At 30.2% G+C, this 18,873-nt stretch overlaps 1 protein-coding gene across 3 annotated transcripts in view; it reads left to right on the forward strand.

Moving 5' to 3' along the window:
• The window catches only part of LOC129906805 (uncharacterized protein DDB_G0288805), a 298,594-nt gene that overhangs the window by 88,673 nt on the left and 191,048 nt on the right, over positions 1–18,873 (forward strand). The window lies entirely within an intron of this gene.

An 18,873-nucleotide genomic window follows, 5' to 3' on the forward strand; every position in this document is an offset into this window, starting at 1 on the left:
CTCACTAAAAAAAAAACAAACTAAAGAAACAAAATGTTCACATTTCGGTAGATTCCGCAAGGTGGGGGTTTTCTTTAAATTTAAATAAATAAAAATAACCAGCCAATAGAAATTACTTTTCAAATACATATTTAAAAATGTTCGGACCTACAAAAAAAAAATTCAAATTTCTTATTGGTGATTGCTTCGATAAATAAATAACAAAAATGAAACCCCCCACCAAATTGAAACAACTGAAACTGAAATACAAATTTGTTTATTTTTTTTAAATAATTTTTAGTATGTCTCTGACCTCTTTAGCAAAGGGTGGTGCTGCGTCTTTTTTTCTTAAGGTACTGTAATATGTCAAGTTATTAGATTGGTAGAATTACTTTTGACTTAAAATCTTGCTTGATAGTTTAAAAACATACATGAGAAGTTTTAAAAATTTTTTTAAACAAAAAAGGTGGGTTGTCAGAGCGGTAGCGGGTTGCGTTGCGACCCGTGGAATACCTTTAGCTCCACATAAGGCTTGGTGGTATCACCTTCAATTTGCCGTTGTCCTTTAACATCTCGAACTTATTGCGCTAAGAAATCATGTTATGATGTTATAAAACGTTTTTTGTAGGTACCTACATAATTTCATAGTAGGCACCTAGAAGATACACTCGGGCGAATGCGTGCTTTTATTGTTAGACCGAGAGTCCATTCAATCACAGCAATATTGCAATTAGCTTCATTTATATACCAATAATTATTTTACCGGCATGTAGAATATTTTACGGGAAAAAAGAATTCTACATATTTTTTTGTTAAAAAAAAACCCATACAACGTCTCATAAAGCAAAGTTTCAAGTTTGAAGTACATCTACTGATGCGGGGGTACTTACATTTAAAAAATGTAAACTCACATAAAACTCCTTCAAAAATTTCAACCCCACAGATGCACGGACAGTACCTACCTAAATCTCGAAAAAAAATTTCCACATAATATCAGAACCTACAAGGTCCACAAAAGCCCAAATGTACATTATTTTGTACCAGTTTAGTTGCCTCAAAGGGAAGCATATCCCTCCAGTTTTATTTCTTTTCTTCTCTAAAATTATTCCCACAAACATGAGTTGTCAAACCCATGTACACATACATCTGACCTGAGACCTCTTTTTCGTATTCATACATATTCTCTGAAACCTCATCAAAAAAATTTCAACCATTCCCATCTTCTCCTTGGTTTATTTATTAATGTTTGACCAATCTGATTACACATCGTCGGTCCAAAGGAAAAACTCACTAACTACATAGGATTTCAGTAGCACTTAGTGAGTTTTTCCTTTGAACCGACGACATCTTGTGTTTCATTATTGTCATTATTTCACAACGTTCCTCTTACTGTTGCCAGATCAAAAACAACACAAAAAAAAAGTTCGTATTATTTGAATTCGTAACATCGTTACACGTATCATAGTCGCGCGTATCATAGTTTTGCGTCTCATAGGCGCTTTCCCAAATAAATTATGATTGTGCAAAATTTCAATTGATTTCATATTCAAAATTCTGAGATAACGATGAAAAGATGTTCTTTTTCCTAACACGTTATATCTTTTGATCTAGAGCACATATGTAACAAATTTATTTAACTCTAACTTGCTGATAATATTACCTTTCATTTAATATATCATACATAACGGTACGTGCTCTACAAGTTATAATAATCTTTAATTGAAAAACTTGAAAAAATACCTCAAAACACCTGTGAAGATCTGTTGCCGATGACCAGCCAGCAGTAGAGGAAGTACCGTAATCTCAGTTTGAAATTTTTACTTTTTTTGTAGGCATGGTAGAAATATGATTGAAACATCATATAAAAGGTGAAATAATAATTATATAAAATATAGTATAGGTTGTCATTTAAAAAATGGATTTAATGGCGTTAGAAGAGAAAAGAGATTGATTGTTTGTTTTTTTTTTTTGTAGATGTTGTATAGACATGGTCGATATAAATATTTTGAGCTGAAACAATAAGCTTTTAGATGGTGGTATAAAATTTATTGTAGATTGTCATATAAAAAAAAGTGATGGAATAAAAAAAACACTTTTTGTCGATTTATTTTTTTTGCAAGAAAAATGATTTTTAAGGTTTCACTTCAACCACGTGTGAATTGCACACATAATTTTTTTTTTTTTTTATATATGTATGACTTTTCCATAAGCGACGCAAACGATTTCAGTGAAAATTTTTGTGAACAAATTTTTTTTTTTAAAATTAAGAATAAAATAATTGTTTGGTTTAAAAAAGAAATTTTTGAACATTTTTATAAATAAAATAAACAAACTAGCGGAAAAAATTGGAAGTTAAAAAAAATCCCAATTTTTTGATGTTTTTTAAGTTGCTGTATTTCCCTCAAAAATGGTCGTAATGGAATTTTAAAAAGAAGATTTTAAAGCTCGAACTTTAGTTTTTTTTTTCGAGATCATACAATAAAGAACTTTGTCAAGCTTTGTGTTCCTCTCAAACCTAAAAATAATTTTGTCTGGGTCTAAAATCTTGAAAAAAATTTTCCAACTTAAACACTATATGGATCGGATAACTTGTTTATTCAGCTTAAATTTTTTTTGAAGCTTGATACGAACACTTCGACGATGAGATAGGATCTTTCAAAAAATTTCTATTTTTATTTTTTTATACCGTTATTTTTTCCGCAAGTGTATTATAAAAATAAACGGCTTTACAGGTTGACATTTTTTTTTTAAATTCTTTATATGTGTTTTTGGAATTTTAAAATTGTTTGCGAGATGTTTTCAATCATACTTATGACTGTGAGTTTTCGAAAAATTTTGCACATCAAAACTTTGAATCTGCACTATGAAAATAAAAAAAACACGCAATTTGATTGCTACTTAATCAATGCCACTTTTGACCAATTTGGGCTAATTTCACTCTCCCAAAGTCAACTAAGACCAACTGTTAAAAATTGCCTTTATTTTTCTTTTCAAAAGTGTAATAAGGGACATTTTTGAGAATGAACCTTATTTAACTTGGCCTTATTAAATGACCAACAAAAATATTTACAAACTTTAATTCCAAGGTTTAATCTGCATTTGACTGGACTACTAATTTTTTATCTTTGTAAATTGCATTAAAATAACTTTTTTTATAGTTGGTCATTACTTCTATAATAACATTGCTAGAAACCAAAATTATTACTATAACATCACATAATTTTGTCATCTTATTAGTTTTTATTAGTCTTTCAGGTTAAAAGCTTTCCATTTTGGTTTTCCTTTTTAATTTATAGAATTTTACGTTTCCTATAAAGTTTATTGATATTTTCCGGATTGGCGCATTAGAAAACCTTTTAAAATAATTATTACATTCTCTTTAGTATTACAATGTAATTAAATTTTAAAATCCCTCTGTTGGTTTCAATAAACCTCACACATGTTCCATTAACTGAAAATAAAACAATCCTCCTTTTACTGAAAAATTAACGACTATCGAAATTATACTGACAGGAACAGGTATACGAGTATAAATAGGTCTAGGTAACAGACAGCTGAGAACCTACCACACTCGCACCTTTACTTTCATGATAAAAATTTTAAATTAAAATTTTTAATTGCTCCCACACAATCAATTTGGCCCATCATTGGTAACCGCCATTGTAAAATGTCATATCCCCTTCCGTCTCCATCTACCCTCTCTTGATCACACTTCATCGCACCTCACACACAACTCATTCATGTTCCGCTTTCATTAAAACTTCGTTTGCTTTAATACTTTTGACAGCAAACCGAAAGCCGTAGGTGTGAAATATTTCTGTTGACGACTCATTTCCATACAATCAGACCCGCGCCGCGCCGCGACACCAACCCAATACACGCACATTAAACACACTTGGAAGGATTTTAATGATGGCAAAATTTTCGCAAAAAACCCCAAAGGCGTGTGATGTGTACATCAGCAAGGTCACAATAGGATCTGCCGAATTATGTGCACGTCATGCGTAATTATGCTGCCGCAATGGTGAAAGGATCCTTTTGATGTGATTCGCATGGTACCACGGTTTTAAATGGAGAGGAGGTGTGTCTGTGTGTGTTGAAGTCGGTGGAGGTGCTTCAGCTGAATTGGCAGGTTGCAAAGGTATGGTGATGGACTCCTTCTCATTTTTTTTTTTTTTTCTATCTAGACCAAAACTAAAAGTCGAGAGGAGTGCACACATTTTAACCATTATAGGAAAGCCGGCTTTTAGAGTAGAGTAGTAGGTCGCGGTAGCATGAGTGCCAACTGCCAACGTGCCATGAGTCGTCTTCTCTCTGGCAATTGGGGGTAGTAAACCAATTAATTTTTGGGTATAATAAATAATCTATGTATCTAGCTCCTTTGCAGTCTTTCACCCAGGACGAAACGCGATGGTTAGATATATTTCATTGACGACGAAAACGACTACGATAGAAGGATAGCTTTTAGTTAAGTGGTCTTAAGGTGGTTATTCTTTGGTATTCAATTTAAGCTAATAAATCGTTTGGTTAATAGGTATAACTTGAAGCAAGCAAGTCGTGCAATATACCATAACGATTAATTTTGAATAATTGTTAGCGTTTAAAAATGAAAAAAAAAAAACACACAAAGGAAAGGTACACTTATAAGCGAAAGCCATTGACAGATAACTTTTAAACGTGTTATGTGAAGTTGAAAATGGCAATGGCATTCTTGGAAACTATGTTAATTTCTAGCAGGATGCAGTGCACCTGAGAAAATTTCTATAACTAGTGGAAGCTGGATTTGAATCCAGAACCTCGGACGTGACAGTTCATCGCACTAACTATTACACTACTTGGTTCTTCAAAATCATCCAAAGCTTGTTTCAAAAATTTTAAGACAGATGAAATACTCTATTATATCACGGTAACGTATGCCGTCATGCCAAAATGCTTCTTAAACAACAACAAAAATGATCCTCACCGATGATTTCGATTCAATGACAATTTTTTTCATTTTTCAATTTCCCATATGATTTATGTATACATGGAAGTGGTTGTGTTTTTGAGTAAAGAGTTTTATAACTCATTAATGGTTCGTCAAAAATGCTAGACAAAATCATTTTCTGGTATAAAATTGAACGTTTTATAAAAAATCTCTTATACATTTTTTTGATTAACCGACGCGAAAAATGAATAAAAAAAATTTTAGTTGAAGAAAAAAAAATAACACGATAGTATTATTAATTTGATTTGATTTGATTTGTGAAACCAAAATTAAACTTATAGTGGCCTAATTAAATCTCAAAAAATGGCAATATAAGGGAACCCGGCCGAACAGCTCTGATTTTGGTGATCTTTTTTGGCAAACGTCGGTAATTAAAAATACTTTAAAGTCTATAGATTAAAAATTGAAACTGTTGCCGTTTTGATTTTTTTTAATTTAATTTTAAATTTAATTGAACAAAAATATTTTAATTAAATTTCACAAATTTACTAATGCCAAAAGATTGTCTAGACAATTAAAGGAAAACAACTATATCGGAGTGAAGGACAATTTTCCACAATTGACTTCAAACACAAAAAAATATTTAAATACAACGGCAACACCTACAATATTTAAATACACAATTTTAAAAAGCTAGAAAATTATTCATATTTGTGAAATTAAAATTAAGTAAATGGAAGAAAGGGATTTTGAAAAAATGGTAATTTAACTCAGATTTTTGAAAAGAAATTATTGAAAAAATTTTAACATGTCCTTTTTAAAAAAAATTCATAATAGGGGTATTCACGTAAACGCGGAAAACTGTAGAACTTTCTATCGGTAGAAATGAGCTGTCAAAATTTGTATGGGAAAAATATTCCGCAAATCATAGAATTTTATCTCACAAATTTGAAGCAGAAACCGTAGAAAAAAAAATCAGATAAACTTTGGGTGTGTTCAATCACATATCGGATAGGCTATCTGGGATCCCCGTATCTGGAATATCCTTTTGAACACTATTTATGTCTTATTATTCAGGTAACCACAAATATTTGTGCAAATTACATTTTTTTTTTATTGTTGTATAGTATTTGCAAAATTAGCTTGACATATTTTTTTTTAATTAAACAAATTCAATTTGACGTTTAACAAACAGCTGTTTGTTTCACTTGTTTACGCAATTATTTTCTGTTGGGGTGTTCATTTAAACCGTTTGCGGAATTTTCTATATACCCTTAATATAAAATGCATTTATTTTTTTAAAATTTTTGACCATATTTATAATGATTTGAAATTATAAAAGGAAATGTCAATATGTATAATTAAAGTTTATGAAAAAAAATCAAAAAGTATTTCATTTTCGAAGAACTTTTATTAATAGAAATTTGGAAAAAAAAATGTAACTTATTTTTTTTTTTTTAAGTTCAACATTTAAATATAAAGTTAGTTTTTTTTTCATTCAATAGCCGTTTTTGTTGAAAGTTAAATAGCAAAAGTTTGAAGTTTTAATTTGCCATTGTCTTTGAGAAAATCAATTATTTCAATGCAAAAATTCAGTTTTTATCGAAAAATCAAATGAAATTGAAGGAATTTTTTAATTTTTTTTTCAAAACGGTAATAAAACAATACGGCAACATCGGCAATTTGTGACCTATAGACTTTAAAGTATATTTAGGTACCGACATTTGAAAAAAGATCATCAAAATAAGAGCTGTTCTTCCGGGTTCCCTAATAATTTGCTTTAGTTACTCAACCATTATAATACAAAAAATTTGACAAAATTTTTTGAAAAATCAATAGGTAATTTCGTCAATAAACCGGGACTAGGGAGGAAATATTTCTTTTTATATTTTAAAACTGCGAATAACATCGAAACCGTCACACAGTGTGCAATTTGGCATATCTAGCGGTAATTAATTCAAAATTTGAAGTCGGGCCTAAAATTTCCGTTGTTTTCTGTGTTAGAATTCGTTAACTTTTATTGCTTCTGGTTTGCAACCCCATACCTACAATTTTTTTATCTGTTCAGGTTCATAGTGCAAAAACCAATTTTTTGATGTTTTGAAAAATCGTACATCACATTTTTACAAATTGAAAATGACTTTTTTAGATTTTTGTTGACAAAATAAGATGTAAAGATTAAATAAAATTTTTCGATATCTTGCTTCGTATTTGAGATATAGACAGTTTAAGAAGCAACTCCCAAAATCGTTTGCTCGATGTTGGCTCTTCCCCATCCTTTGTTGTACATTTTGTACTCGTATATCACATATTTGCAGGGCCGTACACACCATTGGGGCAAGTGGGGCGGTACCACGGGGCCCCTAACACGCCAGAGCTCCGTAAGGAGACAATGCAGAGAAGGCAACTGTTTATAAAAGTATCGAAGCAAAAAGATAAGATATTTGACATGAATCACTTCGGATACAAGAGAGACAAATTATATTTTTGAGTGAATTGGTAGCCAGCTATACATAATATTTCATCTACAAAAAAAATATTACCTAAGGGGTCCCAAAAAAATAAATTGCTTTTTTGAGAGAAAAATTACATATATTATCTTGGGGCCCCAACAAATATTACTTGCATGATCTTAGCGACCAACAAATGCATATTGGACAAATAGTTAGATATATAATTTTGAAAATCAATAAAATACTTGTAGAAATACATATTTAACATAATAAAAAGCAGCTTTGCATAAAAATAGTTAAGTGTAGCTACTTTGAATCACGAATTAAGTTGCGCTAGATTGACAAAATTGCACACTGTGCGTCGCTTTTTTAATTTTCAAAATCATAATTTTCAAAAATAAATATTTTTTTCAAAATTTTATTAAATTAAGAACTAATTTAGTTTTCGAAATTCAATGTTTTTATTTGTTTTTAAACAAAAACAGAAAACCGTATATAAAAAATCTTGTCGTTTTCGAGAAATTAATATAAAACCAAAACTCCTTTTATGTTAGATAGGTACCTTTTTATTTTGTTTTTTTCTTATCTCGACGCAACCTACACGTTTTAGCTTTTTGGCACATTCCTCCTGAATTGCCCTGTATGTAAATCAATGCAATAATTAATTGTTTGCACTCAAAAGTTGATGACACGAAACTAGCCAAATAAATACTTTGTTGAAAATGATTCAGTTTTTCTAAGGAAAAAAAATATTACACATACACCGTAGTGAACATCAGTTTTTAAAAGTTATTATAAATGGTTAACCATGGTTAATTCTCATACTTTTTTAGGTACTTTGTTTTATTTTCAAAACCTCTGAAAACAATAAACAAAACATTAAGAACATTAAAAAAATAAGAAATGACAAACATTTTAAACATTTTTTTTTTTTTTTTTGAGTTTAAATTTTAATTTTTGGAAAATATTCTTTTCAAGCAATGGCATTTGGCTTTGAGGGCCGGTTATTTGTTATTTGTTTCATTTTGTTTGAAATGCCAATCAACTGGCACGAAAAATGAAATTTGCATCGGGAAAACAAATAAATAAAATTTTAGCAAAAAATAATAATTTCTTTGAATATAGTATTCTCAATACAAATTTTTTTAGTCATTTATAATCGATTGGTACCAATAGCATTTGTGATTGAAATCAAATTAAAACATAACAAAATATCTATTTGAAATTTGTTTACTATACAAATTGGCTTTATTTTTTTTTTATATTGTATGATTTTTCAATTCAGATTAGTTTACTTTGAAGTGCATCTTTGGGATATTAAAAAGAAGAGTTCCATGAATTTCTTGTAAAAAAAAAATCTGAGAAAACATTTCCACGTAAGAAGCTACCTCAAGTTATGTTTTTTTTAACTCTTTACTTTATCCTTCTTTTAAGTCGAATTGAAGAATTTAATTAAAATTTCATCCTGAGAATTTTAAAAACTTATACTTACAACCTTAAAGATATGTACTGGTAAAAAATTTCTGATGAAATTTCAAAACTTATTTTGAAAATAATATTTTTTTTTTCCTAATAGTCGGAGAGGCGACCGTCGAGTTACTTAGCTCATAAGGTTAGAGGTTAAAATTGGTGTCAAATGAAAGATAAATTGATACTGAAAATAAAAAAATAGGGTTGCCACTTCTAAAATGGGAACTTCCATGTGGCAACCCTATTTGAAAGGAAAAATTGTCACATAACTAATACATTCATATCTTTGTTATTTGGCCAGATAAAAGTTTTCTTTTAAATGCCAAACGAAAGTCAAAATATTAAAAAAAAATAATAAAATAATATAAAGAACGTAACCCTACAAATGTGGCAACCCCATTCAAATGAATACAACACTGACAAAAATCTTCTTTGCAGAAAACAGTATAACTTTTTATGCACTAGAAAGCTAAACTATACGCCATATTTTAGATAATACTCCCTTCTATCTAAAAAATGTCGGGTGCCACCTCGCAAATGCAGACAAGTACTCGGCAACCCTACTCAAATGCTAAAAAACGCAAAAATCACTTGTTTTTTGGCCAAAGTGTATAATATTTGACCGAGTTAAAGGCTGTAAAATACATCATGTTTAGCTAAGACTCTCTTCTATCTAAAAAATGTCGGGTGCCACCCCGCAAATGTAGACAAGTACTCGGCAACCCTACTCAAATGCTAAAAAACCCAAAAATCACTTGTTTTTTGGGCAAAGTGTATAATATTTGATCGAGTTAAAGACTATAAAATACATCATGTTTAGCTAAGACTCCCTTCTATCTAAAAAATGTCGGGTGCCATCCCGCAAATGTAGACAAGTACTCGGCAACCCTACTCAAATGCTAAAAAACCCAAAAATCACTTGTTTTTTGGGCAAAGTGTATAATATTTGATCGAGTTAAAGACTATAAAATACATCATGTTTAGCTAAGACTCCCTTCTATCTAAAAAATGTCGGGTGCCACCTCGCAAATGCAGACAAGTACTCGGCAACCCTACTCAAATGCTAAAAAACCCAAAAATCACTTGTTTTTTGGGCAAAGTGTATAATATTTGATCGAGTTAAAGACTATAAAATACATCATGTTTAGCTAAGACTCCCTTCTATCTAAAAAATGTCGGGTGCCACCTCGCAAATGCAGACAAGTACTCGGCAACCCTACTCAAATGCTAAAAAACCCAAAAATCACTTGTTTTTTGGGCAAAGTGTATAATATTTGATCGAGTTAAAGGCTGTAAAATACATTATGTTTAGCTTAGACTCTCTTCTATCTAAAAAATGTCGGGTGCCACCCCACAAATGCAGACAAGTACTCGGCAACCCGAGTACTTGTCTGCATTTGCGGGGAGGCACCCGACATTTTTTAGATAGAAGAGAGTCTTAGCTAAACATGATGTATTTTACAGCCTTTAACTCGATCAAATATTATACACTTTGGCCAAAAAACAAGTGATTTTTGGGTTTTTTAGCATTTGAGTAGGGTTGCCGAGTACTTGTCTACATTTGCGGGGTGGCACCCGACATTTTTTAGATAGAAGAGAGTCTAAGCTAAACATAATGTATTTTACAGCCTTTAACTCGATCAAATATTATACACTTTGGCCAAAAAACAAGTGATTTTTGCGTTTTTTAGCATTTGAGTAGGGTTGCCGAGTACTTGTCTGCATTTGCGAGGTGGCACCCGACATTTTTTAGATAGAAGAGAGTCTAAGCTATACAGGATGTATTTTATAGCCTTTAACTCGATCAAATATTATACACTTTGGCCAAAAAACAAGTGGTTTCTGCGTTTTTTAGCATTTGAGTAGGGTTGCCGAGTACTTGTCTACATTTGCGGGCTGGCACCCGACATTTTTTAGATAGAAGAGAGTCTAAGCTATACAGGATGTATTTTATAGCCTTTAACTCGATCAAATATTATACACTTTGCCCAAAAAACAAGTGATTTTTGGGTTTTTTAGCATTTGAGTAGGGTTGCCGAGTACTTGTCTACATTTGCGGGGTGGCACCCGACATTTTTTAGATAGAAGAGAGTCTAAGCTAAACATAATGTATTTTACAGCCTTTAACTCGATCAAATATTATACACTTTGGCCAAAAAACAAGTGATTTTTGCGTTTTTTAGCATTTGAGTAGGGTTGCCGAGTACTTGTCTGCATTTGCGAGGTGGCACCCGACATTTTTTAAATAGAAGGGAGTATTATCTAAAATATAGTGTTTAGTTTAGCTTTCTAGTGCATAAAAAGTTATACTGTTTTGTTCAAAGAAGATTTTTGTCAGTGTTGTTTTCATTTGGATGGGGTTGCCACATTTGTAGGGTCACGTCCTTTATATTATTTTATTATTTTTTTTTTATTATTTTGGCTTTCGTTTGGCTTTTCAAATTTTTTTTTATCTGGCCAAACAACAAAGATATGAATGTATTAGTTATGTGACAATTTTTCCTTTCAAATAGGGTTGCCACATGGAAGTTCCCATTTTAGAAGTGGCAACCCTATTTTTTTATTTTCAGTATCAATTTATCTTTCATTTGACACTAATTTTAACCTCTAACCTTATAAGCTAAGTAACTCGACGGTCGCCGCTTGGACTATAAGAAATCAAAATAATTCTTTTCACACAATTATTGCACTTTCTTGATCCTTTATGTTTGTAAGTATTCAAAATCTTTACAAAGTACGTGACATTTACAGAAACTTGTAAATGAGTAGGAAGGTAGGTTCTCGTATATATCTTCTAAGATTTCAGTAAAGTTGTTTCAAAGTAACAATGGCAATTTGTTTTATTACACTTCGCTTGAAACAACTTATACAACAGTGTATAGGCGAGAGTGCGACAATGTCTCGACTTGTTTTAATTACTTTTCAACAATTTTCCAAACGACTTCTTCAAATGCCTTTAGACTTATTAACAGGATACCTTGATATTATGTATATGTTCAGACAAGTAGGATAGGTAGTTGTTTTGTTTTTTCTGAATGAAAAGTTAAAGGGAATAGGTATTTCTTTTTTGATTTGTATTTGTGATAAGGAGAAGAAGAAGTAGAGATTTGAGAAGTAAAATTGTTTACTTTTTTTTTCTTGTTATTTTTGTTCTCGATCTTTTCCATTCTAAGAAATAAGAATAATCCTCAAAACTAACTTCTTTCATAATGAAATTTCTTTTTGTCCTGTCCATTTGTCATAAAAAAATGTCCTGGTATCTTTTTTATCTCGTTGCAATATTAAATACATTTTTCACAATTTACGTCTCTTTAACCAATTTTAATCACTTTATGAGCATTCTCAAGATATAATTTCTCCTTTTTCTCTTTTTTGTTGCAATATTTTTAATGGTTTCTCTATGAAATTTAATTTCCTTTTTTTTTACTTTCATATTATCCACAGAATAAATTGCCACTTAAGATTTTTGCAATTATTTCTTTCAAAACAATTTAAATTTATTAAGATTTTTACATTTAATTTTTTTTTTTTTCAAGTAGGATATTGGTATGTTTTGTGTACAAAATAATAAATAATTAATTTATCCCGCCATTTTTTAGTACTTGCTTTAATTTTAATTTTTATTGTTATGAGAGGTTTTGAAAATGAAATTAAGTAAGAATTTATTGAGATTAATCATGATTTGGCCTTTTTACCAATGAAACTAGGATGTTCACCGTGGCGTATGCGTAACTTTTTTTTCTTTGGAAAAATTCAAACATTCGTGTATTCATTTCAAAAAAGTTCAATAAATGAAAATTTAAAATTCTTTTAATTTGAAACTTGTACATTTTAGGGCTCATAATGAATTTTTTAAAAGACCAGGAAATCTTAATTTCATAATCAAAAAAGACGCACAATACCACATTGTATTTTTTTCAAACTTATTTTGGCCTCAAGAATTCGTAAATAACAGCAGTTGAAAAAAAAAGAATGGATACGTGTTCGAGATATGATTTTTGAATTTTTTTGTCGTTGTAATGTAATGTTTTTAATATAATTTTTCTTTTTCTCTTGTTTTTATTAATCCAAATATATTAATTTTCTTTTCTTTTTATTTTGTAAATTATTTACCTAGTAGTGAAAATCCCGACGACACGCTAAGAATCGCACGACGTAAAAAATCATCCTTCTGAAAAAGAAATTATTTTGTTGTTGTAAGCTCAGGAATTAAAACCGGTTTTTTCAAAAAAAAAAAAAAAAAATTGTACACGGAGATAAAATAACCTTATCTCTCGTATATTTAATCATAATCAAGTTAAATATACCAGAAGTCATTTTCCTGAGATGTTTTCTCTCTGTTCTTAGGTGTAAGCATGGAGATTTTCGCTCATAGTAAAAACTGGTGAAAATGCGGTTATTTTTAAAATTATCAATTTTAAGTAAAATAGGCTTAAAATAAATTAAAAATAAGATAAAAATATCTTATATTAGTTTAGTGAAAATGAATTGGATACAATTTTTTTTTTTTACTAATAAACACACAAATTTTAGTGATTTTTTAAGGTCACATAGGGTTTTACCTAAGTACTTCCTCTGTTTGCCTCTGTTGGGTGATAAGTTTGAATCTCAGCAACTGTTTTCATCTAAAATAGAAATAATGAGCAGCTCTTTTCGCCAGACAAATCATTCAAAATTTATTTTGGTGTGCTGAATTTAAATCTGGAAGTCGGTTTTGAATCACTCCCAAAATGTATGATTAAATTGAAAAAAAAAGCATACAAATTTAAATTTTTTTTTCACAATTTTGTCAAACATATCGTGGTGTTTGGTCAAAATGGATTTCAGATTCAGCATGCCAAAATATTACAGTGATATAGGTTTTTTTTCAGTTCCTAAAAGCCAATTTTTTCTGAGAGGGCGTGAAAATGGATTTTTTTTTTTGAAAATTGGTTCAGTGGTTTAGCTTTCTCTCATACAAGGTCCCACTGTACACCGCTGCCACTTGATAAATTCTAACCCAGAAAAGGCTTTTTAATTTATCTAGCATTTTGTATTACCTCACACAAGTTTCTTGTTGTATATACATAAATACATATGTATTTTCCCAGTTCTTGAAAATCATTTTAAAGTCAAATTTTCAAAAAAAAAAATTATTTCCAAACCATAAAATATAATCGCAATAACTTAAACTTCCATATCTATACTTTTTAAAGCCACAAAGTTTTTAATGCAACAAACAATTTTTAGAGCCGCGAAGACATAAATAAAAGTTTTTCTTTTCCCATTGTTTAAAGAAGTACCAAAAGGAACAGATTTGTCATTTCTATGCGTAGTATATGTAGGTATAGTAAAATTCCTAGACAACAAAACTTTGTCTCTGTTTTCATAATAAATTTTGTTCTTCCCAACCATCATCACTTTATCTTGAGACTAGAAAATGTAAATACAGTCGAACTCCCTATAATTCGAATTTCCCTCTAAGTCGAACTTTTTCACCATTTTTAATGAACAATTTTGGAAGAAAAAATATTAAATAAATCCCTCTAACTCGAACCGATTTTCGAGTCCCGTGAAAGTTCGACTTAGAGGGAGTCGACTGTACTACAAATCACTTTCTTTTGTTCTTCTACTTATTTTATTCAAATTATGAAAATAAATTTGCATATCAAAATTGAAAGCTTTTCACTACCTACCTACAAAAAGTATATCCAACCAACTTCTGTTTTGTTAAACAAATATTTAAAATATACATATATCTTTGTGTCTATAGGAATAATAAAAGGTAAGGACATAAACTTTATCCCAAACAAAAAAATTATAAATTCGAATCTTTGCAAATTAGCGTAAAAATGAATTTAAAATTTTAATTGCGCTCACTTGAATTTCCTGAAAAAGGATATTACACACATACAAAGTTTTTTTCTTCAATTTTTTTTTCAACTACGAGAAGTCAATAAATATTCATATACAAAAAAATTGTTCCTCAAAAATTTCAAAAATCTAATGAACCATTTCCATAGCAATTCAACCTTAAACAAACAATTCAAAGATGATCATCAATCAAAATTGTTATGTAAGAAAGTATAGGTTTTAGATACAACCAACTGTGACGACCATATCGTCGTGCCAATGCCAAAGAAGCAGCTCATTATTTTTCAAAAACCAAAAAATTCAACCAACCAATAACTTTTTGCCAAAATAATAATCATAATGAACAAAATTGATTTTTTTTTTGTTCTTCCTTTCTTTCTCATCATTCGTGGAAAACTGCCATCATTATCCTTGATTGCTGAGCCTAGGTCTCAGTATTATAGAGAGAATTTTCCTTTTTATGTACATAGGCATAGATTGAGAGACAGAGCCTTGAGCTACATTCGATTTTATGCAACATAAAGTGGCACAGAACAAAAAAACAAAAAAGCAGAAAAAAAAACAACTAAAATAGCTGAACCTCAGCTCTTTTGTTTTCTTGCTCGAGATCTTCGTCTAATTGTCGGATGCCTTTGCTTCTCTAGCTCCGCATTGTCTTCTCTCAAAATTGTGGAATGTTTATAGAAGAGATATTTTACTTATATAGAAACTTTATAGGTACGAGTAGCTTTAGCTTATATGGAAGCCTTCTTCTTTCTCTGTATAGCCTCGTATCTATACAGATAATTTTCTTATTTGTTTACTCAAGGATGTTTCTATAAAAAAAAAAAAATAAGAAAATATAAACAACCCCCTGATTCATACTCAAACAAAAAAACACTCTTCGACGACGGCTGAAGCTCCTGCTTCCAGCTTCTTATTCAGTTCGCCTTTTATTCTGATGGAATTGGTAATGGGTAGACAAACAATTATTTAGGTGGATGCCTCACATAATATCTCTATACTACTTGGCATTAGGCCGGAAATATGGATCATCTTCAAATAGATGACTTACAAAAGACACTTTGGGGGATGAGGGTGCACATCACCCCTGTTGCTCTCTTTCAAAAAAAAAAAAACCATCGACATTGGAATGAGATAAATCCTTGTATATCTTTGCTTTTTGGAATAATTATTATTATAGTTCAAGGCAAAGAAATAAAACTTCAACCCAATATACACTTGGCACGCGTCCTTTATATGTGTTTGTATGTCTATAGTGCATCATCATAATACAAAATGGCTTTTTATTCATGTGCCAACTTGATCTGTTTGAAAGTTTTCATGAGGTTTTTGTGTGTGTGATGCGGTGAGGTCGGTAAGAGATGATGGTTTAAGAGTAATTATACTAAAAGATATTGTATATATCCTTAAAACTTATTCACACCAAAAAATTAAACACAAGTGGGTGGTGAATGTTCAGTTTTAACGATCTAATATCATCTCGTTTAACTTCATAATATGTATCTTTGATGATAGAAAGTTTAAGGGGTTTTCGTTTTTCTTTATATAAAAGGAAAGACTATAATTGCTTGGTTTTCTGTGCAATTTGTGTAACTCAAAAGACCTCGTGGTGAGATTTAAAACACACTGAAGAGATGTGGAAATGAAGAGGATTATGATTTAAACGAAGGTTTAAAAGAAATTTCCATTTCAGAGACTCTTATCGAAGTTTTAGAGTTTAGATATTAATAGATGTTAAGCATGTATGTATTTACATACATACCTAATCAAATTAAATTTATAAAAAAAAAAATACTCATACGCCAGAGTGAACCTGTAAAATTACACGAAAATTCAAGGGTACATCACAAAAATTATGAGCAGGATTTTCTCTCCATCTTATTATTTCTTTATTCTTATTATTTCCTTAAGGTTTAAGGCATTAAAATACAAATTAGCGTTTTCCCAGTTCAATTTTTCAAATTAGGCGCGTCCCACCAAGAAGAGATCTCTGAGGACTCAATGTCATTTTGGAAGAGAGGAAAATAATTTTGTGGGGCAAGTTTCTCACATGAATCCAATTTTTTTCAAATCCAACACTTCAACTGCAACTTCACACAACGGCAACTTTTCTTCATATATTAAATTGTGATAAAAAAATTATTTCAAAATAAGTTATTTCGTGAAGCAAGCTCAAAATAATACCATTTCTTTCAAATTTTCATTAAATTTTTCATGTTTTTAGCATGTTTAACCAAAATAAAAAATGAAGAAAGAGAAAGAAAATTGAGAAATTGAATCAAAAAAATTTTCGTCTCAGAAATCTCAGAAAAACAAGTGAGCACTCAGCTGAGATTTTTTGTCTTACTTACATTGTATATCAATTCCATGAAAATGAAAATTCATATACAATGCAGATTTCAAGTCTTAGGTCCGACTTCTTAATGTAACGAAATAAAAATATAGAGGCTAATACAGAAGAAGAATTCTAGCACGTTTCGGCTTTGTTTTGATCGGTAGGTGGGCGCTTCTCAAAGGAGGACAAACATTTTAACCTAAATATTTCTTGTTTACACACTTTTATTTTCTAACCAACTTGTTTTGTAATTATTTTTTTGCTGTACGAAAAGCTTCCGCAACTATTTACAGTCAGTCAGGAAGAATCGATGTGAAATAATCGCTGAGCAATCTTCCGAAAATAGCTAACTATTTACGGACACAGTAACTACTTTTTTAAAAAACAGCCTCCTTCTAAGAAAAAGAGTTTGTAGACGTATTTTTTAAAGTTTTAATTAGGTTAATAAATGTTAATGCTGTCTCAAGTTACTTTCTACTTAAAAGAAAATGCGCATTAAAAAACTACAGCGCAAAATCTTTTTTTGAAAGTGTTATTCTTCGTGGAATTTAATGTCTATAAGCTTTTATATTTATATATCCCGTAGATAGAAAACCAAGATTATTTCCTTCAACCTAATAAACAAAAATTAAAATTCATTTTTGTCTATTTATGTTTATACAAAATTAGGAACGTTTAATTAATTAATTTTTCGCTCTTACTTGCGTTTCAATGCTTTATCTTAATTGATCAAAGTTATTGACTAGCCCGGAAGAATTTTCTATTTCATGTATTGCTTAAATCGTCATAGATTGATTCATATATTTTCTATTAATAGTTTATATTCGTAAGAATAAAATATACAGTAAATTGTGTTAGGGAATTATATTTATAAAATAAGCCCTATTCTAAATAGGGCTGATTGGAAGCTCTTCTCCCGAAAACTATTCCCGAGGAGTTTTCATAAATAGAACTTATGGTACCTTCTTAGAAATTAAAAACCTACAAATCAATTTATCAAAAATATTTTAAATCACAATACCACACCCAAATTACCGAATAAATCATGAAAAAAATGGATTTACAAATACCTACTCATTGCTTTCATGTCGTCTCGTTTTGAATTTTCTCTCATTAAACATTCAATTGGCCAAAACCAAAAAAAAAAAATGACACCCGACACGACAAAAAACCATAAAACACGGGTGATAGATTTTGTCAATGGTTAAAATTCGTGACAATAACAATCACTCTTTTTCTGAGGAATGAGTATAGGTAGGTACTTTTTTTGAAACATACAAAATAGAAAGAAAAGAAAAATCGACAAATAAGTGGTCTTAAATAAATAATAGCCATTTATGTCAAATAAAAAGATCTGGTGGTCTTGTGATTCCAGAAAAAGTGATGAATGATAAATAGGAATTGTGGTTAATATGAAAGTAAATATTTCTCTCAATTTGCTGATTTAAAATGTATTTTAGAGGAGAAATATAGAATCCTTCCGAGAACCAAGAGTCTTTCAAGTTGTCTTCTTTTACAACAAGAGCTCCAAACATACCCTCATATAACTTTATTTTGATATCATTGTCTTCTTTATTTACAAAAAAAAAAAAAAACCTTGACAAAATACACAACAATGATGCGGATGCCTATTAAAAAAGTCAAATAGAACGACAACAACGACATAAATAGCAAAGGCACTCTCTCACACAGAGATGACTCAGAGACAGAAAAAAAAAAATAAAGTCAAAAGATTTCCATGGTCAATTAAATAGACTTTCTTTGTTACAAAGTATGTCCTCGTATGTTCTTGATTGATGTTCCTTCTGCTCTTTTTTTTATAGACTTTGCTTTTTAAATTGAGCTTGGGAGAA

Source organism: Episyrphus balteatus, chromosome 1 (assembly GCF_945859705.1).
Source record: "Episyrphus balteatus chromosome 1, idEpiBalt1.1, whole genome shotgun sequence".
NCBI lineage: Eukaryota > Metazoa > Arthropoda > Insecta > Diptera > Syrphidae > Episyrphus > Episyrphus balteatus.